Here is a 27,356-nt window from a genome sequence, read left to right as displayed (position 1 = left end):
TCTGAGGCTGACTGCCTGGAGATTGAATGCTTGATTTTATCAAAGCGTGGCTTCTCCGAGTCAGTTATTGATACCTTAATACAGGCACGAAAGCCTGTCACCAGGAAAATTTGCCATAAGGTATGGCGTAGATATCTTTATTGGTGTGAATCCAAGGGTTACTCATGGAGTAAGGTCAGTATTCCTAGGATTTTATCTTTTCTCCAAGAAGTTTTGGAAAAAGGATTGTCAGCTAGTTTCTTAAAGGGACAGATTTTTGCTCTGTCTATTCTTTTACACTAGCCTCTGGCAGATGTTCCAGACGTTCAGGCATTTTGTCAGGCTTTAGTTTGAATCAAGCCTGTGTTTAAACCTGTTGCTCCACCATGGAGCTTAAACTTGGTTCTTAAGGTTCTTCAAGGAGTTCCGTTTGAACCTCTTCATTCCATAGATATCAAACTTTTATCTTGGAAAGTTCTTTTTTTTTTTTTTTTGGTAGCTATTTCCTCGGCTCGTAGAGTCTCTGAGCTATCTGCCTTACAATGTGATTCTCCTTATCTGATTTTTCATACGGATAAGGTAGTCCTGCGTACCAAACCTGGGTTCTTACCTAAGGTGGTATCTAACAAGAATATCAATCAAGAGATTGTGGTTCCATCCTTGCGTTACACAATCTGGACGTGGTCTGTGCTTTAAAGTTTTACTTACAAGCTACTAAAGATTTTCGTCAAACATCTGCTTTGTTTGTTGTCTACTCTGGACAGAGGAGAGGTCAAAAGGCTTTGGCAACCTCTTTTTCTTTTTGGCTAAGAAGCTTAATCCGCTTAGCCTATGAGACTGCTGGACAGCAGCCTCCTGAAAGGATTACAGCTCATTCCACTAGAGCTGTGGCTTCCACTTGGGCCTTTAAAAATGAGGCTTCTGTTGAACAGATTTGCAAGGCGGCGACTTGGTCTTCGCTTCATACTTTTTAAAAATTTTACAAATTTGATACTTTTGCTTCTTCGGAGGCTATATTTGGGAGAAAGGTTTTACAGGCAGTGGTTCCTTCCATTTAAGTTCCTGCCTTGTCCCTCCCTTCATCCGTGTACTTTAGCTTTGGTATTGGTATCCCATAAGTAATGGATGATCCGTGGACTGGATACACCTTACAAGAGAAAACACAATTTATGCTTACCTGATAAATTTATTTCTCTTGTGGTGTATCCAGTCCACGGCCCGCCCTGTCATTTTAAGGCCGGTAATTTTTCAATTTAAATTACAGTAACCACTGCATCCTATGGTTCCTCCTTTCTCGGCTTGTTTTCGGTCAAATGACTGGCTATGACAGTTAGGGGAGGAGCTATATTACAGCTCTGCTGTGGGTGTCCTCTTGCAACTTCCTGTTGGGAATGAGAATATCCCACAAGTAATGGATGATCCGTGGACTGGATACACCACAAGAGAAATAAATTTATCAGGTAAGCATAAATTGTGTTTTTATCTCTGAAAGACAGATTAACAATAATTTCTCATGGAAGATAAGATCATGCTCTTTATCTACATTGTTAGTTTTAATGCCTGAGTTGCCCTAATTTATCTCTGATCCTACTTTAAAATGTTTTGCAGTACACTTAAAGGGACAGTCAGCTCAAACTTTTGCATTGTTTAAAAAGATAGATAATCCCTTAATTACCCATTTTTCAGTTTTGTACAGAAAACATGGTTTTATTAATACACTTTTTAGCTCTGTGATTACCTTGTATCTAAGCATCTTCTGACAGCCCCCTGATCACATGACTTTTTATTTATTATCTTTTGACTTGCATTTAAGCCAATTAGTGCTGTGTTGTGCACAACCCACGGGCGTGAGCACAATGTTATCTATATGGCTCACATGAAGTAGCACTACCCTGTTGTGAAAAGCTAATTAAAAAAAAAAAGTGATTAGAAGCTGTCTTTAGTGGCTTTGAAAAAGGCAGAAATTTAGAAGTTGAAAGGTTATAAAGTATATTAATATAACAATGTTGGTTGAGCAAAGCTGGGGAATGGGTAGTAAAGGCATAATCTATCTTTTTAAACAATAACAATTTTTGTTTTGACTGTTCCTTTAAACTGTCCTGTTTTTGACCATGTTTGTATTACCAAGTTGCTTTGGGCCTAGTTGCACTGAAATATACCTTTAGAGGTGCCAGGGGTCCAGCATTCAACCGGACAGTCCAGTATTTTAGCAAGCAGTACACTAAATTCTGTACAAAAATACTGAATGCAAATGTCCAGTAATTTTTAAAGTCGCCAAAGTGTCATCTAAATGCCTTCTATGCCTCTATGCATTACACATATGGCCCATAAAGAACTAACACTGGGCATTGTCTAATATATGTTATAGGCAGTGTGGGGTGTCAAATAATAGCTGTGTGTGTGCTTCTGGCAGACATGGGGAGTCAAATCCCTATTGAGCACACGTGTTACTAGAAACCAAGAGGAAAAATGACTGCTCATTTGTGAAAAAATATACACGGTGGCATCAAGGGTGGTGTCCAAGTTTGAGCTTCTGGGGGTCATTCTGTGACCCTCACCTACCACCTATGCCCAGTCACCTATAGGTCAACCGGTATTTATTTAGTATTTTGGAAGGTTAAACATTTGCATACAGACTATACAAAACAGTAGAAGACACAAGACAGAATATGCACAAATCAATGTTATAACAAATATATCAGAAATTAAGTCTGAACATGACTTTAAGAAACATTAACAATTAAAAAATATATATAGGAACTGAAAACCTTCTGTATTACTCACAAGGCCACTTTTGGACCTCTTAAACAGAAAATTAAATTATAACAGAAATAAACGGAGGCCACTCTTGGGTCTCACGGTAACACATATAGTGAAAAGGTTTCTGGATAATATAAATATAAGGAACATTACAGTACACACTCAATGGGGCCTATTTAACAAACGTCTGTCCGACATGATCCGATCAGCGGATCATGTCCGACAGACATCGCTGAATGCGGAGAGCAATACGCTCTCTGCATTCAGCATTGCACCAGCAGGGGGTGTCAATCAACCCGATCGTATTCGATCGGGTTGATTTCATGCAATCTCTGTCCGCCTCCTCAGAGCAGGCAGAAAGGTTATGGAGCAACGGTCTTTAGACCGCTGCTTCATAACTGGTGTTTCTGGCGAGCCTGAAGGCTCGCCAGAAACACAACCCATCAAGCTCAATACAGAGCTTGATAAATGGGTCCAGTCTGTGAAACATAGAAACCTAACAAGCTAAGAAATAGAATATATATATATATTTATACAGTATATATATATATATATATATATATATATATATATGGATCAAAAAGAAAAATTAAACAGTAGATTATAGCCAGCACAAACTTGTTTCCAGCTAGTTACTCCACATACTGTGTCACAATGAAAGAGACATACCCAAATTGCGATCAAAGAAAAATATTTTTATAGAGCATAAAACAGATACACTTGACAGTCGGCTTATTGTATAAAAGCAGGAGCAAGAGCTAAGTGCAAAAGATGGGGTACCCCAGAGCCTTCGTATTATATATTAATCATACATTAACTGCAAATTAGAATGCCGAAACATATAAGGCATATAAAGGGTAAAGCAATAACCTAAATTATATCTCATGAGCGGACTATAAAGATATATATACTGAATGTCCCAGTTTAAATTGTAGTAATTCGACCATTCATTGAAAACGTTCTGAATAAAGTAATCTTTACTTCATTTGTAAAAGTCCTGAGAGTGCATCTTTTTGGTTCCTGTATCTTGTTCAAGACTGCACCCAGGCGGATGTCCATTTGTGGGAAGAAGTTGGTATCTGGATATGTATATATATATACATCTTTTTGTGGGGATACTCCCTGGTACTGAGCATCTCTGCCAAATCATAAGAGGCAATATTTGAAATCATCATGTAAATACTCTATTTTTCTCAAGCGGGGCTGCAAAATACATCTAACATTGAAAATAATTTTGTCCCTTTGCTTTTCTCAAAGTTACTGAGCAGAATATATCAATCAATAATCAATGAGTACCGGCACCTTTTTTTTTTAATACTAGCACCTTTTCTTTTACAAAAAACCCACTGAATTATATATATATATATATATATATATATATATGGGGCCTATTATGGCCTAGGCCAACAAGGCTTGTGCCTAGGGCGGCAGATTGGGGGGGGGGGGGCAGAGGGTGGTAAGCACGTCACCTCTAAGGAAGTGCTTGATTATCCCAGACGCTTGTGCAGCTGCCAAAACCTTGTACTGATGACCAAGCTTCAACACCCGTGTACTGGGCGGCATGTTCCCACACCGTCTGTGCCTTTCTGGGGCTGACGCACTTTCTCTAGTTCCTGCTGTACTGACTAGCGCACTGCTAGAAGAAAATATGGACCAAGTGATGTGTCAGTCATCTCCCAGAGACAACTTCGTCGGCATGTCTAGACCAAAGGCAGGATGTTGCTGGTTGCTAGGTAACCAGTATGTTATGGTCAGCCTATGTGACTTTCAAGAGGTTAAAAATCCATAGACCCAAAAAAAAAAAATGTTTGTATTGAGGACACATGTAAAGATATACATCACAGTAGATATAAAGGTAGGGTGTTACAGCATAAGTCAACATTAAGCAGTTATTTTATCTCTGAAAAACAGATTAACAATAATTTCTCATGGAAGATAAGATCATGCTCTTTATCTACATTGTTAGTTTTAATGCCTGAGTTGCCCTAATTTATTTCTGATCCTACTTTAAAATGTTTTGCAGTACACTTAAAGGGACAGTCAGCTCAAACTTTTGCATTGTTTAAAAAGATAGATAATCCCGTTATTAACCATTTTTCAGTTTTGTACAGAAAACATGGTTTTAATAATACACTTTTTACCTCTGTGATTACCTTGTATCTAAGCATCTTCTGACAGCCCCCTGATCACATGACTTTTTATTTATTATCTTTTGACTTGCATTTAAGCCAATTAATGCTGTGTTGTGCACAACCCACGGGCGTGAGCACAATGTTATCTATGTGGCTCACATGAACTAGCACTACCCTGTTGTGAAAAGCTAATTAAAAAAAAAAGTGATTAGAAGCTGTCTTTAGTGGCTTTGAAAAAGGCAGAAATTTAGAAGTTGAAAGGTTATAAAGTATATTAATATAACAATGTTGGTTGTGCAAAGCTGAGGAATGGGTATAGTAAAGGCATAGAGGCCTAGTTATCAAGCCATCTACTTTACCTGCCTTCGCCGGCCCAATACGCCCGCCTAAGCTCGCCTACCATCCCCGCCGCGGACCTGAAAAATTTTGCCTAGGTTATCAATAAAGCTGTCAAAAAGCCACGCACCAAGTACGGGGCGATGAGCAGCGGACTGTGATAGTTATCACTCATTCGATCTTGCTGCTCTTCGGCTTTTTCCCAGCTTTATTGATACCCCTGTCACTAAGCACTCACAGTATACTATACTGTTCTACCCCCTATACCGCGCCCCCAGAGCCCCCCGCAACTAAATAAAGTTATTAACCCCTAAACCGCCGCTCCGAGACCCCGCCGCAACTCTTATAAATGTATTAACCCCTAAACCGCCGCTTCCGGACACCGCCGCCACCTACATTATACCTAGTAACCCCTATCCTGCCCCCCTATACCACCGCCCTCTATAATAAAGTTATTAACCCCTATCCTGCGGATCCCGGACCTCGCTGCAACTAAATAAATAGTTTAACCCCTAAACTGCCGCTCCCGGACCCCGCCGCAACCTATATTAAATTTATTAACCCCTAATCTGCCCCCCCTACACCGTCGTCACCTATAATATTTTTATTAACCCCTATCCTGCCCCCCTATACCGCCGCAACCTATAATAAAATTATTAACCCCTAAAGCTAAGTCTAACCCTAACACCCCCCTAAATTAAATCTAATATAAATCTAACTAAATAAATTAACTCTTATTCCTAAATTATTAACTAAATTATTCCTATTTAAAACTAAATACTTACCTGTAAAATAAACCCTAAACTAGCTACAATATAACTAATAGTTACATTGTAGCTAGTTTATTATTTATTTTTATTTTACAGGCAACTTTCAATTTATTTTAACTAGGTAGAATAGCTATTAAATAGTTATTAACTATTTAATAGTTACCCAGCTAAAATAAATAGAAATTTACCTGTAAAATAAAAACTAACCTAAGTTACAATTACACCTAACACTACACTATCATTAAATAAACGAATCCTATTTAAAACTAAATACTTACCTGTAAAATAAACCCTAAGATAGCTACAATGTAATTAATAATTACATTGTAGCTATTTTAGGGTTTATATTTATTTTACAGGTAACTTTGTATTTATTTTAACTAGGTACAATAGCTATTAAATAGTTATTAACTATTTACTAACTACCTAGCTAAAAGAAATACAAAATTACCTTTAAATTAAATCCTAACCTAAGTTACAATTAAACCTAACACTACACTATCATTAAATAAATTAAATACAAATACCTACAAATACCTACAAATAAATACACTAACTAACGTACAAAAAATAAAATAAGAACTAAGTTACAAATAATAAAAAAATAGTTTACAAACATTGTAAAAATATTACAAAACTTTTAAGCTAATTTCACCTACTCTAAGCCCCCTAATAAAATAACAAAGCCCCCCAAAATAAAAAAATTCCCTACCCTATTCTACATTTAAAAGATACCAGCTCTATTACCTTACCAGCCCTTAAAAGGGCCTTTTGCGGGGCATGCCCCAAATAATTCTGCTCTTTTGCCTGTAAAATAAAAATACAACCCCCCCAACATTAAAACCCACCACCCACACACCCCTACTCTAACCCACCCAAACCCCCCTTAAAAAAACCTAACACTACCCCCCTGAAGATCATCCTACCTTGAGTCGTCTTCACTCATCCAATCCGGGCGATGTCTTCATCCAAGCGGGGGCTGAAGAGGTCCATCATCCGGCTGAAGTCTTCATCCAAGCGGGGGCTGAAGAGGTCCATCATCTGGCTAAAGTCTTCATCCAAGCGGGGGCTGAAGAGGTCCATCATCCGGCTGAAGTCTTCATCCAAGCGGGGCTGAAGAGGTCTTCCATTCGGTTGAAGTCTTCTATCAAGCGGCATCTTCAATCTTCTTTCTTCCGGCTCCATCTTCATCCCGCCGACGCGGAACATCCTTCCTCCATGACGAACTCCCGACGAATGAAGGTTCCTTTAAATAACATCATCCAAGATGGCGTCCCTCGAATTCCGATTGGCTGATCAGCCAATAAGATTGAGCTTGCATTCTATTGGCTGTTCCGATCAGCCAATAGAATGCAAGCTCAATCTGATTGGCTGATTGGATCAGCCAATCGGATTGAACTTGAATCTGATTGGCTGATTCAATAAGCCAATCAGATTTTTCCTACCTTAATTCCGATTGGCTGATAGAATGAAGATGGAGCCGGAAGAAAGAAGATTGAAGATGCCGCTTGATAGAAGACTTCACCCGGATGGAAGACCTCTTCAGCCCCGCTTGGATGAAGACTTCAGCCGGATGATGGACCTCTTCAGCCCCCGCTTGGATGAAGACTTCAGCCGGATGATGGACCTCTTCAGCCCCCGCTTGGATGAAGACATCGCCCGGATTGGATGAAGAATTCGGCTCGGCTGAGTGAAGACGACTCAAGGTAGGATGATCTTCAGGGGGGTAGTGTTAAGTTTTTTAAGGGGGGTTTGGGTGGGTTAGAGTAGGGGTGTGTGGGTGGTGGGTTTTAAGGTTGGGGGGGTTGTATTTTTATTTTACAGGCAAAAGAGCAGAATTATTTGGGGCATGCCCCGCAAAAGGCCCTTTTAAGGGCTGGTAAGGTAATAGAGCTGGTATCTTTTAAATGTAGAATAGGGTAGGGAATTTTTTTATTTTGGGGGGCTTTGTTATTTACTGGTAATTTTGTATTTCTTTTAGCTAGGTAGTTAGTAAATAGTTAAAAACTATTTAATAACTATTCTAACTAGCTAAAATAAATACAAAGTTGCCTGTAAAATAAATATAAACCCTACAATAGCTACAATGTAATTATTAATTACATTGTAGCTATCTTAGGGTTTATTTTACAGGTAAGTATTTAGTTTTAAATAGGATTCATTTATTTAATGATAGTGTAGTGTTAGGTGTAATTGTAACTTAGGTTAGTTTTTATTTTACAGGTAAATTTCTCTTTATTTTAGCTAGGTAGCTATTAAATAGTTAATAACTATTTAATAGCTATTCTACCTAGTTAAAATAAATTGAAAGTTGCCTGTAAAATAAAAATAAATCCTAAAATAGCTACAATGTAACTATTAGTTATATTGTAGCTAGTTTAGGGTTTATTTTACAAGTCAGTATTTAGTTTTAAATAGGAATAATTTAGTTAATAAGAGTTAATTTATTTCGTTAGATTTAAATTAGATTTAATTTAGGGGGGGTGTTAGGGTTAGGGTTAGACTTAGCTTTAGGGGTTAATAATTTTATTATAGGTTGCGGCGGTATAGGGGGGGCAGGATAGGGGTTAATAAAAATATTATAGGTGACGACGGTGTAGGGGGGCAGATTAGGGGTTAATAAGTTTAATATAGGTAGCGGCGGGGTTCGGTGGCGGCGGGGTCCAGGAGCAGCGGTTTAGGGGTTAAACTATTTATTTTGTTGCGGCGGGGTCCGGGAGCGGCAGGATAGGGGTTAATACATTTATTAGGGGTGGCAGCGGTATAGGGGGGCAGGATAGGGCAGCGGGGGCCGGGAGCGCCGGTTTAGGGGTTAACAGATTTCTTAGAGTTGCAGCAGGGTCCGGGAGCGGCGGTTTAGGGGTTAAAATGTTTAATATAGGTGGCGGCGATGTAGGGGTGGCAGATTAGGGGTGCTTAGACTCGGGTACATGTTAATGTGTTAGGTGTACACACTTCCCATAGGAATGAATGGGATGTCAGGCAGCAGCGAACGTGAACTTTCGCTATGGTCTGGCTCCCATTGATTCCTATGGGATCCGCCACCTCCAGGGCGGCGGATTGAAAACCAGGTACGCTGGGCCATAAAAGTGCAGAGCGTACCGGCTGGGATTTTGATAACTCCCAAAAGTAGTCAGATTGTGCCGAACTTGCGTTCGGAACATCTGGAGTGACATAAGAATCGATCTGTGTCCGGCGGATCGATGCTTACGTCACCAGATTCTACTTTTGCCGGTCTGTAGGGCTTGATAACTTAGGCGAATCAGCCTCGCCTCAAATACGCTGCGGAATTCCAGCGTATTTGAGGTTACGGCTTGATAACTAGGGGCCATAATCTATCTTTTTAAACAATAACAATTTTTGTTTTGACTGTTCCTTTAAACTGTCCTGTTTTTGACCATGTTTGTATTACCAAGTTGCTTTGGGCCTAGTTGCACTGAAATATACCTTTAGAGGTGCCAGGGGTCCAGCATTCAACCGGACAGTCCAGTATTTTAGCAAGCAGTACACTAAATTCTGTACAAAAATACTGAATGCAAATGTCCAAAAGTCGCCAAAGTGTCATCTAAATGCCTTCTATGCCTCTATGCATTACACATATGGCCCATAAAGAACTAACACTGGGCATTGTCTAATATATGTTATAGGCAGTGTGGGGGTGTCAAATAATAGCTGTGTGTGTGCTTCTGGCAGACATGGGGAGTCAAATCCCTATTGAGTACACGTGTTACTAGAAACCAATAGGAAAAATGACTGCTCATTTGTGAAAAAAATATACAAGGTGGCATCAAGGGTGGTGTCCAAGTTTGAGCTTCTGGGGGTCATTCTGTGACCCTCACCTACCACCTATGCCCAGTCACCTATAGGTCAACCGGTATTTATATACGCCTATATTTAGAGTTCTGCGTTAGCCGTCAAAACCAGCGTTAGGGGGTCCTAACGCTGGTTTTAGCCGCCCGCTGGTATTTAGAGTTAGTCAGGAAAGGGTCTAACGCTCACTTTCCAGCCGCGACTTTTCCATACCGCAGATCCCCTTACGTCAATTGCGTATCCTATCCTTTCAATGGGATCTTTCTAACGCCGGTATTCAGAGTCTTGGCTGAAGTGAGCGTTAGAAACCTAACGACAAGACTTCAGCCGCAGCAAAAAGACAGGAGTTAAGAGCTTTCTGGGCTAACGCCGGTTCATAAAGCTCTTAACTACTGTGCTCTAAAGTACACTAACACCCATAAACTACCTATGTACCCCTAAACCGAGGCCCCCCACATCGCCGCCACTCTATTAAAATGTTTTAACCCCTGATCTGCCGACCGCACACCGCCGCAACCTACATTATTCCTATGTACCCGTAATCTGCTGCCCCTAACATCGCCGACCCCTATATTATATTTATTAACCCCTAATCTGCCCCCCCAACGTCGCCGCTACCTACCTACAATTATTAACCCCTAATCTGCCGACCGGACCTCACCGCTACTATAATAAATGTATTAACCCCTAATCCGCCTCACTCCCGCCTCAAAAACCCTATAATAAATAGTATTAACCCCTAATCTGCCCTCCCTAACATCACCGACACCTAACTTCAAGTATTAACCCCTAATCTGCCGACCGGACCTCGCCGCTACTCTAATAAATGTATTAACCCCTAAAGCTAAGTCTAACCCTAACCCTAACACCCCCCTAAGTTAAATATAATTTAAATCTAACGAAATAAAATAAATCTTATTAAATAAATTATTCCTATTTAAATCTAAATACTTACCTGTAAAATAAACCCTAATATAGCTACAATATAAATAATAATTATATTGTAGCTATTTTAGGATGAATATTTATTTTACAGGCAACTTTGTATTTATTTTAACCAGGTACAATAGCTATTAAATAGTTATTAACTATTTAATAGTTACCTAGTTAAAATAATTACAAAATTGCCTGTAATATAAATCCTAACCTAAGTTACAATTAAACCTAACACTACACTATCAATAAATTAATTAAATAAACTATCTACAATTATCTACAATTAAATCAACTAAACTAAATTACAAAAACTAACACTAAATTACAAAAACAAACAAACACTAAATTACAAAAAATAAAAAAAATTACAAGAATTTTAAATTAATTACACCTACTCTAAGCCCCCTAAAAAAATAACAAAGCCCCCCAAAATAAAAAAATGCCCTACCCTATTCTAAAATAAAAATGTAACAGCTCTTTTACCTTACCAACATTACAACCCACCACCCACATACCCCTAATCTAACCCAAACCCCTAAAGATCTTCCTACCTTGTCTTCACCACGCCGGGTATCACCGATCCGTCCAGAAGAGGGTCCGAAGTCTTCCTCCTATCCGGCAAGAAGAGGTCCAGAAGAGGCTCCGAAGTCTTCATCCTATCCGGCAAGAAGAGGAGATCCGGACCGGCAAACTTCTTCATCCAAGCAGCATCTTCTATCTTCTTCCATTCCGGCGCGGAGCGGGACCATCTTGAAGCAGCCGACGCTAATCCATCCTCTTCTTCCGACGTCCTGAGTCCGAATGAAGGTTCCTTTAAATGACGTCATCCAAGATGGCGTCCCTCGAATTCCGATTGGCTGATAGGATTCTATCAGCCAATCGGAATTAAGGTAGGAAAAATCTGATTGGCTGATTGAATCAGCCAATCCGATTCAAATTCAATCGGATTGGCTGATCCAATCAGCCAATCAGATTGAGCTCGCATTCTATTGGCTGTTCCGATCAGACTTAGGACGTCGGAAGAAGAGGATGGATCCGCGTCGGCTGCTTCAAGATGGTCCCGCTCCGCGCCGGATGGAAGAAGATAGAAGATGCCACTTGAATGAAGATGTTTGCCGGTCCGGATCTCCTCTTCTTGCTGGATAGGATGAAGACTTCGGAGCCTCTTCTGGACCTCTTCTTGCCGGAAAGGAGGAAGACTTCGGACCCTCTTCTGGACGGATCGGTGATACCCGGCGTGGTAAAGACAAGGTAGGAAGATCTTCAGGGGCTTAGTGTTAGGTTTTTTAAGGGGGGTTTGGGTTAGATTAGGGGTATGTGGGTGGTGGGTTGTAATGTTGGGGGGTATTGTATGTTTATTTAAATGCAAAAGAGCTGTTTTCTTTGGGGCATGCCCCGCAAAAGGCCCTTTTAAGGGCTGGTAAGGTAAAAGAGCTGTTAAATTTTTATTTTAGAATAGGGTAGGGCATTTTTTTATTTTGGGGGCTTTGTTATTTTTTTAGGGGGCTTAGAGTAGGTGTAATTAGTTTAAAATTCTTGTAATCTTTTTTTATTTTTTGTAATTTAGTGGGGTTTTTTGTAATTTAGTGTTTGTTTGTTTTTGTAATTTAGTTTAGTTGATTTAATTGTAGATAATTGTAGATAGTTTATTTAATTAATTTATTGATAGTGTAGTGTTAGGTTTAATTGTAACTTAGGTTAGGATTTATTTTACAGGTAATTTTGTAATTATTTTAACTAGGTAACTATTAAATAGTTAATAACTATTTAATAGCTATTGTACCTGGTTAAAATAATACAAAGTTGCCTGTAAAATAAATATTAATCCTAAAATAGCTACAATATAATTATTATTTATATTGTAGCAATATTAGGGTTTATTTTACAGGTAAGTATTTAGATTTAAATAGGAATAATTTATTTAATAATATTTATTTTATTTAGTTAGATTTAAATTATATTTAATTTAGGGGGGTGTTAGTGTTAGGGTTAGACTTAGCTTTAGGGGTTAATACATTTATTAGAGTAGCGGCGAAGTCCGGTCGGCAGATTAGGGGTTAATACTTGAAGTTAGGTGTCGGCGATGTCAGGGAGGGCAGATTAGGGGTTAATACTATTTATTATAGGGTTTTTGAGGCGGGAGTAAGGAGGATTAGGGGTTAATACATTTACTATAGTAGCGGTGAGGTACGGTCGGCAGATTAGGAGTTAATAAGTGTAGGTTGGGGGCGGCAGATTAGGGGTTAATAAATATAATATAGGGGTCGGCGTTGTTAGGGGCAGCAGATTAGGGGTACATAGGGATAACGTAGGTTGCGGTGGTGTACGGAGCGGCAGATTAGGGGTTAAAAATAATATGCAGGAGTCAGCGATAGCGGGGGCGGCAGATTAGGGGTTAATAAGTGTAAGGCTAGGGGTGTTTAGACTCGGGGTACATGTTAGGGTGTTAGGTGTAGACTTAGGAAGTGTTTCCCCATAGGAAACAATGGGGCTGCGTTAGGAGCTGAACGCTGCTTTTTTGCAGGTGCTAGGTTTTTTTTCAGCTCAAACTGCCCCATTGTTTCCTATGGCCGCATCCGTAAGCACCGCTCGTATTGAGAGTTGCAGTGGCAGTAAATATGCCTGTACGCTCCATTTTTGGAGCCTAATGCAGCCCTTCTGAGAACTCTCAATACCAGCGTTATTTAAAAGGTGCGGTGGGAAAAAAGCACGCGTAGCTAACGCACCCCTTTGGCCGCAGAACTCTAAATCTAGGCGTTAGTATTTTGGCAGGTTTAACATTTGCATACAGACTATACAAAACAGTAGAAGACACAAGACAGAATATGCACAAATCAAGGTTATAACAAATATATCAGAAATTAAGTCTGAACATGACTTTAAGAAACATTAACAATTAAAAAATATATATAGGAACTGAAAACCTTCTGTATTACTCACAAGGTCACTTTTGGACCTCCTAAACAGAAAAGGAAATTATAACAGAAGGAAACTGAAATAAAAGGAGGCCACTCTTGGGTCTCACGGTAACACATATAGTGAAAAGGTTTCTGGATAAAATAAATATAAGGAACATTACAGTACACACTCAATGGGGCCTATTTAACAAACGTCTGTCCGACATGATCCGATCAGCGGATCATGTCCGACAGACATCGCTGAATGCAGAGAGCGAGCAATACGCTCTCTGCATTCAGCATTGCACCAGCAGGGGGTGTCAATCAACCCGATCGTATTCAATCGGGTTGATTTCATGCAATCTCTGTCCGCCTCCTCAGAGCAGGCAGAAAGGTTATGGAGCAGAGGTCTTTAGACCGCTGCTTCATAACTGGTGTTTCTGGCGAGCCTGAAGGCTCGCCAGAAACACAACCCATCAAGCTCAATACAGAGCTTGATAAATGGGCCCAGTCTGTGAAACATAGAAACCTAACAAGCTAAGAAATAGAATATATATATATTTTTACAGTATATATATATATATATATATATATATGGATCAAAAAGAAAAATTAAACAGTAGATTATAGCCAGCACAAACTTGTTTCCAGCTAGTTACTCCACATACTGTGTCACAATGAAAGAGACATACCCAAATTGCGATCAAAGAAAAATATTTTTATAGAGCATAAAACAGATACACTTGACAGTCGGCTTATTGTATAAAAGCAGGAGCAAGAGCTAAGTGCAAAAGACGGGGTACCCCAGAGCCTTCGTATTATATATTAATCATACATTAACTACAAATTAGAATGCAGAAACATATAAGGCATATAAAGGGTAAAGCAATAACCTAAATTGTATCTCATGAGTGGACTATAAAGATATATATACTGAATGTCCCAGTTTAAATTGTAGTAATTCGACCATTCATTGAAAACGTTCTGAATAAAGTAATCTTTACTTCATTTGTAAAAGTCCTGAGAGTGCATCTTTTTGGTTCCTGTATCTTGTTCAAGACTGCACCCAGGCGGATGTCCATTTGTGGGAAGAAGTTGGTATCTGGATATGTATATATATATACATCTTTTTGTGGGGATACTCACTGGTACTGAGCACCTCTGCCAAATCATAAGAGGCAATATTTGAAATCATCATGTAAATACTCTATTTTTCTCAAGCGGGGGCTGCAAAATACATCTAACATTGAAAATAATTTTGTCCCTTTGCTTATCTCAAAGTTACTGAGCAGAATATATCAATCAATAATCAATGAGTACCGGCACCTTTTTTTTTAAATACTAGCACCTTTTCTTTTACAAAAAAACCACTGAATTATATATATATATATATATATATATATATATATATATATATATAGGGCCTATTATAGCCTAGGCCAACAAGGCTCGTGCCTAGGGTGGCAAATTGGGGGGGGCAGAGGGTGGTAAGCACGTCACCTCTAAGGAAGTGCTTGATTATCCCAGGCGCTTGTGCAGCTGCCAAAACCTTGTACTGATGACCAAGCTTCAACACCCGTGTACTGGGTGGCATGTTCCCACACCGTCTGTGTCTTTCTGGGGCCGACGCACTTTCTCTAGTTCCTGCTGTACTGACTAGCGCACTGCTAGAAGAAAATATGGACCAAGTGATGTGTCAGTCATCTCCCAGAGACAACTTCGTCGGCATGTCTAGACCAAAGGCAGGGTGTTGCTGGTTGCTAGGTAACCAGTATGTTATGGTCAGCCTATGTGACTTTCAAGAGGTTAAAAATGCATAGACCCATTGAAAAAAATGTCAATCAGATGAGAGACCCTAAAATGGCAGTGAAAGAGTATTACACATAACAGACATGTAGAATCTGTTTACATTTAAAAAAATAAAATATTTGTATTGAGGACACATGTAAAGATATAGAGGACATATCACAAGATCACAGTACATATAAAGGTAGGGTGTTACAGCATAAGTCAACATTAAGCAGTTATTTTATCTCTGAAAAACAGATTAACAATAATTTCTCATGGAAGATAAGATCATGCTCTTTATCTACATTGTTAGTTTTAATGCCTGAGTTGCCCTAATTTATCTCTGATCCTACTTTAAAATGTTTTGCAGTACACTTAAAGGGACAGTCAGCTCAAACTTTTGCATTGTTTAAAAAGATAGATAATCCCTTTATTACCCATTTTTCAGTTTTGTACAGAAAAGATGGTTTTATTAATACACTTTTTAGCTCTGTGATTACCTTGTATCTAAGCATCTTCTGACAGCCCCCTGATCACATGACTTTTTATTTATTATCTTTTGACTTGCATTTAAGACAATTAGTGCTGTGTTGTGCACAACCCACGGGCGTGAGCACAATGTTATCTATATGGCTCACATGAACTAGCACTACCCTGTTGTGAAAAGCTAATTAAAAAAAAAGTGATTAGAAGCTGTCTTTAGTGGCTTTGAAAACGGCAGAAATTTAGAAGTTGAAAGGTTATAAAGTATATTAATATAACAATGTTGGTTGTGCAAAGCTGGGGAATGGGTATAGTAAAGGCATAGAGGCCTAGTTATCAAGCCGTCTACTTTACCTGCCTTCGCCGGCCCAATACGCCCGCCTAAGCTCGCCTACCATCGCCGCCGTGGACCTGAAAATTTTCGCCTAAGTTATCAATAAAGCTGTCAAAAAGCCACACACCAAGTACGGGGCGATGAGCAGCGGACTGTGATAGTTATCACTCATTCGATCTCGCTGCTCTTCGGCTTTTTCCCAGCTTTATTGATACCCCTGTCACTAAGCACTCACAGTATACTATACTGTTCTACCCCCTATACCGTGCCCCCGGAGCCCCCCGCAACTAAATAAAGTTATTAACCCCTAAACCGCCGCTCCGAGACCCCGCCGCAACCTACATTATACCTAGTAACCCCTATCCTGCCCCCCTATACCACCGCCCTCTATAATAAAGTTATTAATCCCTATCCTGCGGATCCCGGACCTCGCCGCAACTAAATAAATAGTTTAACCCCTAAACTGCTGCTCCCGGACCCCGCCGCAACCTATATTAAATTTATTAACCCCTAATCTGCCCCCCCTACACCGTCGTCACCTATAATATTTTTATTAACCCCTATCCTGCCCCCCTATACCACCGCAACCTATAATAAGATTATTAACCCCTAAAGCTAAGTCTAACCCTAACCCTAACACCCCCCCTAAATTAAATCTAAAATAAGTCTAACTAAATAAATTAACTCTTATTAACTAAATTATTCCTATTTAAAACTAAATACTGACCTGTAAAATAAACCCTAAACTAGCTACAATATAACTAATAGTTACATTGTAGCTAGTTTATGATTTATTTTTATTTTACAGGCAACTTTCAATTTATTTTAACTAGGTAGAATAGCTATTAAATAGTTATTAACTATTAACTATACAAAAAATAAAAAAATAACTAAGTTACAAAAAATAAATAAATAGTTTACAAACATTATAAAAATATTACAACACTTTTAAGCTAATTTCACCTATTCCCTACCCTATTCTACATTTAAAAGATACCAGCTCTATTACCTTACCAGCCCTTAAAAGGGCCTTTTGCGGGGCATGCCCCAAAGAATTCTGCTCTTTTGCCTGTAAAATAAAAATACAACCCCCCCAACATTAAAACCCACCACCCACACACCCCTACTCTAACCCACCCAAACCCCCCTTAAAAAAACCTAACACTACCCCCCTGAAGATCATCCTACCTTGAGTCGTCTTCACTCAGCCGAGCCAAATTCTTCATCCAATCCGGGCGATGTCTTCATCCAAGCGGGGGCTGAAGAGGTCCATCATCCGGCTGAAGTCTTAATTCAAAGGGGGGCTGAAGAGGTCCATCATCCGGCTGAAGTCTTCATCCAAGTCTTCTATCAAGCGGCATCTTCAATCTTCTTTCTTCCGGCTCCATCTTCATCCCGCCGACGCGGAACATCCTTCCTCCATGACGCACTCCCAACGAATGAAGGTTCCTTTAAATGACGTCATCCAAGATGGCGTCCCTCGAATTCCGATTGGCTGATAGGATTCTATCAGCCAATCGGAATTAAGGTAGGAATAATCTGATTGGCTGATGGAATCAGCCAATCAGATTCAAGTTCAATCTGATTGGCTGATTGGATCAGCCAATAAGATTGAGCTTGCATTCTATTGGCTGTTCCGATCAGCCAATAGAATGCGAGCTCAATCTGATTGGCTGATTGGATCAGCCAATCGGATTGAACTTGAATCTGATTGGCTTATTCAATCAGCCAATCAGATTTTTCCTACCTTAATTCCAATTGGCTGATAGAATCCTATCAGCCAATCGGAATTCGAAGGGACGCCATCTTGGATGACGTCCCTTAAAGGAACCTTCATTCGTCGGGAGTTCGTCGTGGAGGACGGATGTTCTGCGTCGGCGGGATGAAGATGGAGCCGGAAGAAAGGAGATTGAAGATGCCGCTTGATAGAAGACTTCAGCCGAATGGAAGACCTCTTCAGCCCCCGCTTGGATGAAGACTTCATCCGGATGATGGACCTCTTCAGCCCCCGCTTGGATGAAGACTTCAGCCGGATGATGGACCTCTTCAGCCCCCGCTTGGATGAAGACATCACCCGGATTGGATGAAGAATTCGGCTCGGCTGAGTGAAGACGACTCAAGGTAGGATGATCTTCAGGGGGGTAATTAAGGGGGTTTGGGTGGGTTAGAGTAGGGGTGTGTGGGTGGTGGGTTTTAAGGTTGGGTGGGTTGTATTTTTATTTTACAGGCAAAAGAGTAGAATTCTTTGGGGCATGCCCCGCAAAAGGCCCTTTTAAGGGCTGGTAAGGTAATAGAGCTGGTATCTTTTAAATGTAGATTAGGGTAGGGATTTTTTTTATTTTGGGGGGCTTTGTTATTTTATTAGGGGGCTTAGAGTAGGTGTAATTAGCTTAAAATTGTTGTAATATTTTTATAATGTTTGTAAATTATTTTTTTATTTTTTGTAACAGTTCTTTTTTATTTTTTGTACTTTAGTTAGTGTATTTATTTGTAGGTATTTGAAGGTATTTGTATTTAATTTATTTAATGATAGTGTAGTGTTAAGTTTAATTATAACTTAGGTTAGGATTTATTTTACTGGTAATTTTGTATTTCTTTTAGCTAGGTAGTTAGTAAATAGTTAAAAAAAACTATTTAATAACTATTCTAACTAGCTAAAATAAATACAAAGTTGCCTGTAAAATAAATATAAACCCTAAAATAGCTACAATGTAATTATTAATTACATTGTAGCTATCTTAGGGTTTATTTTACAGGTATTTAGTTTTAAATAGGATTCATTTATTTAATGATAGTGTAGTGTTAGGTGTAATTGTAACTTAGGTTAGTTTTTATTTTACAGGTAAATGTTCTCTTTATTTTAGCTAGGTAGCTATTAAATAGTTAATAACTATTTAATAGCTATTCTACCTAGTTAAAATAAATTGAAAGTTGCCTGTAAAATAAAAATAAATCCTAAAATAGCTACAATGTAACTATTAGTTATATTGTAGCTAGATTAGGGTTTATTTTACAGGTCAGTATTTAGTTTTAAATAGGAATAATTTAGTTAATAAGAGTTCATTTATTTTGTTAGATTTAAATTAGATTTAATTTAGGGGGGTGTTAGGGTTAGGGTTAGACTTAGCTTTAGGGGTTAATAATTTTATTATAGGTTGCGGCGGTATAGGGGGGGCAGGATAGGGGTTAATAAAAATATTATAGGTGGCAACGGTGTAGGGGGGGCAGATTAGGGGTTAATAAGTTTAATATAGGTGGCGGCGGGGTCCGGTGGCGGCGGGGTCCAGGAGCGGCGGTTTAGGGGTTAAACTATTTATTTTGTTGCGGCGGGGTCCGGGAGCGGCAGGATAGGGGTTAATACATTTATTAGGGGTGGCGGCGGTATAGGGGGGCAGGATAGGGGTTAATAGGTATTATGTAGGTGGCAGCGGGGGCCGGGAGCGGCGGTTTAGGGGTTAACAGACTTCTTAGAGTTGCGGCGGGGTCCGGGAGCGGCAGTTTAGGGGTTAAAATGTTTAATATAGGTGGCGGCGGTGTAGGGGTGGCAGATTAGGGGTGCTTAGACTCGGGGTACATGTAAATGTGTTAGGTGTAGACACTTCCCATAGGAATGAATGGGATGTCAGGCAGCAGCGAACGTGAACTTTCGCTATGGTCTGACTCCCATTGATTCCTATGGGATCCGCCACCTCCAGGGCGGCGGATTGAAAACCAGGTACGCTGGGCCATAAAAGTGCAGAGCGTACTGGCTGGGATTTTGATAACTCCCAAAAGTAGTCAGATTGTGCCGAACTTGCGTTTGGAACATCTGGAGTGACATAAGAATCGATCTGTGTCCGGCGGATCGATGCTTACGTCACCAGATTCTACTTTTGCCGGTCTGTAGGGCTTGATAACTTAGGCGAATCAGCCTCGCCTCAAATACGCTGCGGAATTCCAGCGTATTTGAGGTTACGGCTTGATAACTAGGGGCCTTAATCTATCTTTTTGAACAATAACAATTTATTTTTGACTGTTCCTTTAAACTGTCCTGTTTTTGACCATGTTTGTATTACCAAGTTGCTTTGGGCCTAGTTGCACTGAAATATACCTTTAGAGGTGCCAGGGGTCCAGCATTCAACCGGACAGTCCAGTATTTTAGCAAGCAGTACACTAAATTCTGTACAAAAATACTGAATGCAAATGTCCAGTAATTTTTAAATTACTTCTATGCCTCTATGCATTACACATATGGCCCATAAAGAACTAACACTGGGCATTGTCTAATATATGTTATAGGCAGTGTGGGGTGTCAAATAATAGCTGTGTGTGTGCTTCTGGCAGACATGGGGAGTCAAATCCCTATTGAGTACACGTGTTACTAGAAACCAAGAGGAAAAATGACTGCTCATTTGTGAAAAAATATACAAGGTGGCATCAAGGGTGGTGTCCAAGTTTGAGCTTCGGGGGGTCATTCTGTGACCCTCACCTACCACCTATGCCCAGTCACCTATAGGTCAACCGGTATTTATATACGCCTAGATTTAGAGTTCTGTGTTAGCCGTCAAAACCAGCGTTAGGGGGTCCTAACGCTGGTTTTGGCCGCCCGCTGGTATTTAGAGTCAGTCAGGAAAGGGTCTAATGCTCACTTTCCAGCCGCGACTTTTCCATACCGCAGATCCTAAAGTACACTAACACCCATAAACTACCTATGTACCCCTAAACCGAGGCCCCCACAATTTTTTTTAACCCCTAATCTGCCGACCGCACACCGCCGCAACCTACATTATTCCTATCTATGTACCCTTGATCTGCTGCCCCTAACATCGCCGACCCCTATATTATATTTATTAACCCCTAATCTGCCCCCCCAACGTCGCCGCTACCTACCTACAATTATTAACCCCTAATCTGCCGACCGGACCTCACCGCTACTATAATAAATGTATTAACCCCTAATCCGCCTCACTCCCGCCTCAAAAACCCTATAATAAATAGTATTAACCCCTAATCTGCCCTCCCTAACATCACCGACACCTAACTTCAAGTATTAACCCCTAATCTGCCGACCGGACCTCGCCGCTACTCTAATAAATAGGATTCTATCAGCCAATCGGAATTAAGGTAGGAAAAATCTGATTGGCTGATTGAATCAGCCAATCCAATTCAAGTTCAATCGGATTGGCTGATCCAATCAGCCAATCAGATTGAGCTCGCATTCTATTGGCTGTTCCGATCAGTTTGTAGTTATACCCAGCACAAACTTGTTTCCAGCTAGTTACTCCACATACTGTGTCACAATGAAAGAGACATACCCAAATTGCGATCAAAGAAAAATATTTTTATAGAGCATAAAACAGATACACTTGACAGTCGGCTTATTGTATAAAAGCAGGAGCAAGAGCTAAGTGCAAAAGACGGGGTACCCCAGAGCCTTCGTATTATATATTAATCATACATTAACTACAAATTAGAATGCAGAAACATATAAGGCATATAAAGGTTAAAGCAATAACCTAAATTGTATCTCATGAGCGGACTGTAAAGATATATATACTGAATGTCCCAGTTTAAATTGTAGTAATTCGACCATTCATTGAAAACTTTCCGAATAAAGTAATCTTTACTTCATTTGTAAAAGTCCTGAGAATGCATCTTTTTGGTTCCTGTATCGTGTTCAAGACTGCACCCAGGCGGATGTCCATTTGTGGGAAGAAGTTGGTATCTGGATATGTATATATATATATATCTTTTTGTGGGGATACTCACTGGTACTGAGCACCTCTGCCAAATCATAAGAGGCAATATTTGTAATCATCATGTAAATACTATTTTTCTCAAGCGGGGCTGCAAAATACATCTAACATTGAAAATAATTTTGTCCCTTTGCTTTTCTCAAAGTTACTGAGCAGAATATATCAATCAATAATCAATGAGTACCGGCACCGGCATATATATATATATGGGGCCTATTATGGCCTAGGCCAACAAGGCTCGTGCCTAGGGCGGCAGATTGGGGGGGGGCAGAGGGTGGTAAGCACGTCACCTCTAAGAAAGTGCTTGATTATCCCAGGCGCTTGTGCAGCTGCTAAAACCTTGTACTGATGAGTTGACCAAGCTTCAACACCCGTGTACTGGGCGGCATGTTCCCACACCGTCTGTGCCTTTCTGGGGCCGACGCATTTTCTCTAGTTCCTGCTGTACTGACAAGCGCACTGCTAGAAGAAAATATGGACCAAGTGATGTGTCAGTCATCTCCCAGAGACAACTTCGTCGGCATGTCTAGACCAAAGGCAGGGTGTTGCTGGTTGCTAGGTAACCAGTATGTTATGGTCAGCCTATGTAACTTTCAAGAGGTTAAAAATGCATACACCCCTTGATAAAAATGTCAATCAGATGAGAGACCCTAAAATGGCAGTGAAATCATGTATAGCCAAGTATACTCGAAGACCAATCAATTGACAAACTTTAGCAAAAGATGGGCTAAAGCTAATGCTTAAATTTAATCTTTTATTAAAAAATTAAAGCCTTGTACAAACAAAATTAGATTTTAACAAATGTCTTATATACATAAAAACTGTTGTTTGTTTTTGTTTGCTTTAGAAATGACTGTAAGAGTATTACACATAACAGACACGAAGAATCTGTTTACATTTAAAAAATATATATATTTGTATTGAGGACACATTTAGATATAAAGGTAGGGTGTTACAGCATAAGTCAACATCTCATCTGAGAAACTGTAGTGTAAAAGCAAGTTGATCCGTCCTCTATTTTACATTATATTCACAGGAAGTCCCTTATATATCAGAGAGAGAAGAGAATGCAATGAAAGTCCGGGTTGTTGTAGGTTAGATGCACATCTAAAACTGCGCCCCAGCTTTAGGCCTGAAGGCCGCAGCCAGGTTCATCTGGCTGAGTAATGTTACAAAACAATAGTAATCCAATTACATAAACAACTTTTAACATTAATAATATTAAACACACAAGATATACAAGTAGCATCATCCAGCATACATTGTTTCCGGAGTATAGCGGTTTTTGTTTTGACCAAATGTGAGGTGTTTTTGCCCCTTTTGTGAAGTGCAATGGTGTAGAAAAGACGGGGTCGCTGCCATTGTGGTGTGTGGGTCTAGCTAGTGTCATGCACATCCCTGGCTAGTGTCTGATTCATGCAAGTCTATTCCTGTATTGTGTCCACTCGTGTATCATGTGTTTGTGGAGCTCTATGGTCCCCTTCTGCATATGGTAGTACCTTTCCAGTTGTAACAAAGTGTCTACCTGGTTTTTCCACTATCCCAGAGACATCTTCCGATTTCCACCCTTGTGGGATTAGAAGTTTTGCGATATTGAGCATGATGAACATCAATGCTTTGAGGGCTCTATTCTCAAGTTTGGGGAGGTTTATGTAAAGTAGTGTTTTAGGGTTTTTGAGATTGCTTTTCCCACTATTCTAGTGATATGTGTTAAGACCTCCACCCAATAGGTATCTAGTTTGAGACAGTCCCACCAGATGTGGGTCAGCGTGCCGTCTCCTCCACACCCCCTCCAGCACTTTCTGCCAGCAGCTCTGCATATGGACTGCAGCCTGCTGGGTGTGAGATACCACCTCGATAGGTACTTATAGCTAGACTCCTGGATTCTGTCGGAGATTGATGCCTTTTAGTGACTTCAAAAGCAGTCCACCATTCCTGTGGTGAAATGTCGGTGTTTAGCTCCTACTCCCACGGTTTTGTATATGGGGGTAGTGTGTATTTATCCGGTTGTAAGAGTGTCTTGTATAGGATTGATATGGCATGTCTAGTAGGCGTTTTCCGTATGCATAATGTTTCAAATGCTGTCAGTGGCCTGGTCAAGTGTTCCCTGGGCTTGTGTGTGCCTAGATAATAAGTCAATTGAGCGTAAGAGTACACGTTTATGCATCCTTCACCAAGTGATTCCTTCAGGTCTGTTAATGGTCGGAGTTTGTTGCCATTTAGCAGAGAAGAGAGTGTCCTGTCCCCAAGGGTGGATCCCTGGTTCCATGGCATTGTCGGGTTGTCGCAGAGGGGTGTCAGTGGGGAATGGGCAGAGGAAACTCCAGTCGATGTATTGATTAATTTGTCCCAAGTGGTATAGAAGTCAATCAATAATGGGTATATCGTTGCTTCTTTATGTCTGTATTTCATGTGTAGCCATGCCGACATACCAGCATTTATCTGTTTACATTTTGATAATTTAGCAGCTTATCCCTTTCATATAGCAAAAATAAATGCAAACTATGTTATACTTTTTGTTGTTGTTGTTTAACAATTGCTTTCTATAATAAATAATTATCCCATTATTAGCTGAAAATAAGTTCATGTGAGGTACTGTAATTTCTACTAGCTTATGAGGTCTGGGGTTTGAACATGGATTCAGTATAGCAAAAAAGTTCAAACCTGAGACCTCATAAACTAGGAGAATTGTTTTTTAAACTAATGTAGGGACAATGATGCAGACAAAATTTTTCGTTTCCTGCATTAGTTATTAACAAATATACACCCTGACCAAAAGTTATTATGGCTAAAAAAGGCTTAAAATTTGTGAGGGTGGGGCAGCAGAATTTTGAGTGCCTAGGGCAGCACAAAACCTAAATACGCCACTGATATTCTGATATTTATATATATATATATATATATATATATATATATATATATACACAGTATATATATATATATATATATATATATATATATATATATATATATATATATACAAATACAAAATTTGTTTTTTTAACACACCTTACAAAAAGTTTAAATCCACATCTGGGAGTGCTGCCAATATGACCCAGTAATTACACAAACAATAAGGTATCAGCGCACATCCATTTTCGAAAGCACAACATATTTTTTGAACTGCTGCAAAAAATTGCCTGCAAATACATCAAGAGACAACTATTCTTTTTAAATAATAATATAATATATATATATATATGTTAATAAAGATGTAGAACCAGCGCTAAAACTCAGATCTAACTAATATCCAAATTGGAATATGAGTATATGTAAATATATATATATCCTACTTCTTTTTAGAAGATCACAATTCTTTTTAGAAAGTCACAATTCTTGTAGAAAATGCTATGTATGTCTATCATATGTCGGGCAGCATGAAAAAATATATAGATTCAGTGTACCCTTAACATTGTAACAAATATAGTAAACAAGAGAAAATAATCATAAAATATATCCGCGCACAGAGATGATAGTTCTTATTATAAAATGTCTTAGGAGTTCTAAAACTTGTTGAAAAGTTTTTGTCTTCTATATACCACAGTAGGACAATAGTAAATGATTGCCTCCTTACCAGAATTACCCCCAATCCTATGAGGTAATGTAAACGCATAGGGTAGGCCTCCGATGAAAAGGACCTCTAATCCGTTCTGGTTCCCCTCCTGTGATGTTTGTTGCTAATTGGACCTCTTGTAGCCACTGGATGTACTTTGTCTGATAGAACCTTCCTGTTCTCCCCACAGACTTGTGTCTTTGTGTCTCGTCAGAGTATGGTCTGGTGGTAGAATTTCTCTGTGGAATATATTCGGAAGAAGAAATAAAGCAAAAATAGTGTAATTCTGTTATATACACGGTTTATTTTACAGTACACCTAAAAAGTTTACACTTACACTTTAAAACCTCAATCCGTAATGAAGTAAGCATTCAGATAAAACACACTTTATTTACACAGGAGGTCAGTGCTGCAAAGGTGAATCCGTTGGTATCGGAGTCCTTCTCCTTTTTATGGTATTGCTAACAGTTAGGGCTCCATGTACGAAGCAGCGAAAGCTGCTCCGGAGCCTTTGCGGGGCAGGTTCGCATATGAGAGCCTGCTTCCCGCAATGTAAGAAGCAGCGGTCATTAGACCGCTGCTTCCTACAACCTACGCCACCTCTTAGGTGGCGAAGCAAAATCACTGAGAGCTTGCTCGCTCTCGGTGATTGACAGCCCCTTCAGTCGCGTGATTGGTCGCGCGACAGAAGGGGCGGGCATTACACACTCCGCTGAGTGTGTAATAGTACATACGGGCAAGCGGATCAATAGATCCGCTGCCCGTGTGTAGCGGAGGCGGGCGGACAGCTTCGCGAGTTAAGAAGCTGTCCGCCAGCCTCTTAGTACATGGAGCCCTTAGTCTCTAGAGTCAATCAATAGCGGCCCAGCATTTTATCTGAGCTGAGTAGCCTGCAGCTGATTATTCCCTTTGAAAGATTTCCAGGTATCAGGGCAGTCCTACTGATATATAAAGCGTGTGCCGAGCTTGGATAAAACAAAGGACTCTCTACTGGAATCAGTACATGATTTAAGATATACAGACCCAACACATTGGGCACACGCTTTATATATCAGTAGGACTGCCCTGATACCTGGAAATCTTTCAAAGGGAATAATCAGCTGCAGGCTACTCAGCTCAGATAAAATACTGGGCCGCTATTGATTGACTCTAGAGACTGTTAGCAACCTTGGTTAAATACCATAAAAAGGAGAAGGACTCCGATACAAACGGATTCACCTTTGCAGCACTGACCTCCTGTGTAAATAAAGTGTGTTTTATCTGAATGCTTACCTCATTACGGATTGAGGTTTTAAAGTGTAAGTAAACTTTTTGGTGTACTGTAAAATAAACCATGTATATAACAGAATTACACTATTTTTGCTTTATTTCTTCTTCCGAATATTTTCCACAGAGAAATTCTACCACCAGACCATACTCTGACGAGACACAAAGACACAAGTCCGACATTTTATAATAAGAACTATCATCTCTGTGCGCGGATTTATTTTATGATTATTTTCTCTTGTTTACTCTATATATATAGTATATACTGTGTATATAAATGAAGCAGTGATGCACCTCCTCTAGGACAAAGGCCACTTTAATACTAATAAACTAAAACTGATGGAGGTATTAGGGCAGGTCTAAGGGCAACACTTGGGCCCTACACTAAATTAGAATAAACACGAAAAAGAGCCTACAACTTACAGGGCTGCCACTAGAAATTTTGGGGCCCCTGACTCAGCCAGTTTTCAGGGCCCCCCTGTGCCTGCCCCCTAATGCCTGTCCCCTACATCGCCCGCCCCCTCCAGCGCCCACTGCGCCCCCCCCCCCCCAGCAAAAACATTTTCATATACCAAAA

This window comes from Bombina bombina, chromosome 1 (assembly GCF_027579735.1).
Source record: "Bombina bombina isolate aBomBom1 chromosome 1, aBomBom1.pri, whole genome shotgun sequence".
Taxonomy (NCBI): domain Eukaryota; kingdom Metazoa; phylum Chordata; class Amphibia; order Anura; family Bombinatoridae; genus Bombina; species Bombina bombina.
Note: the sequence above shows the minus strand (reverse complement) of the source record.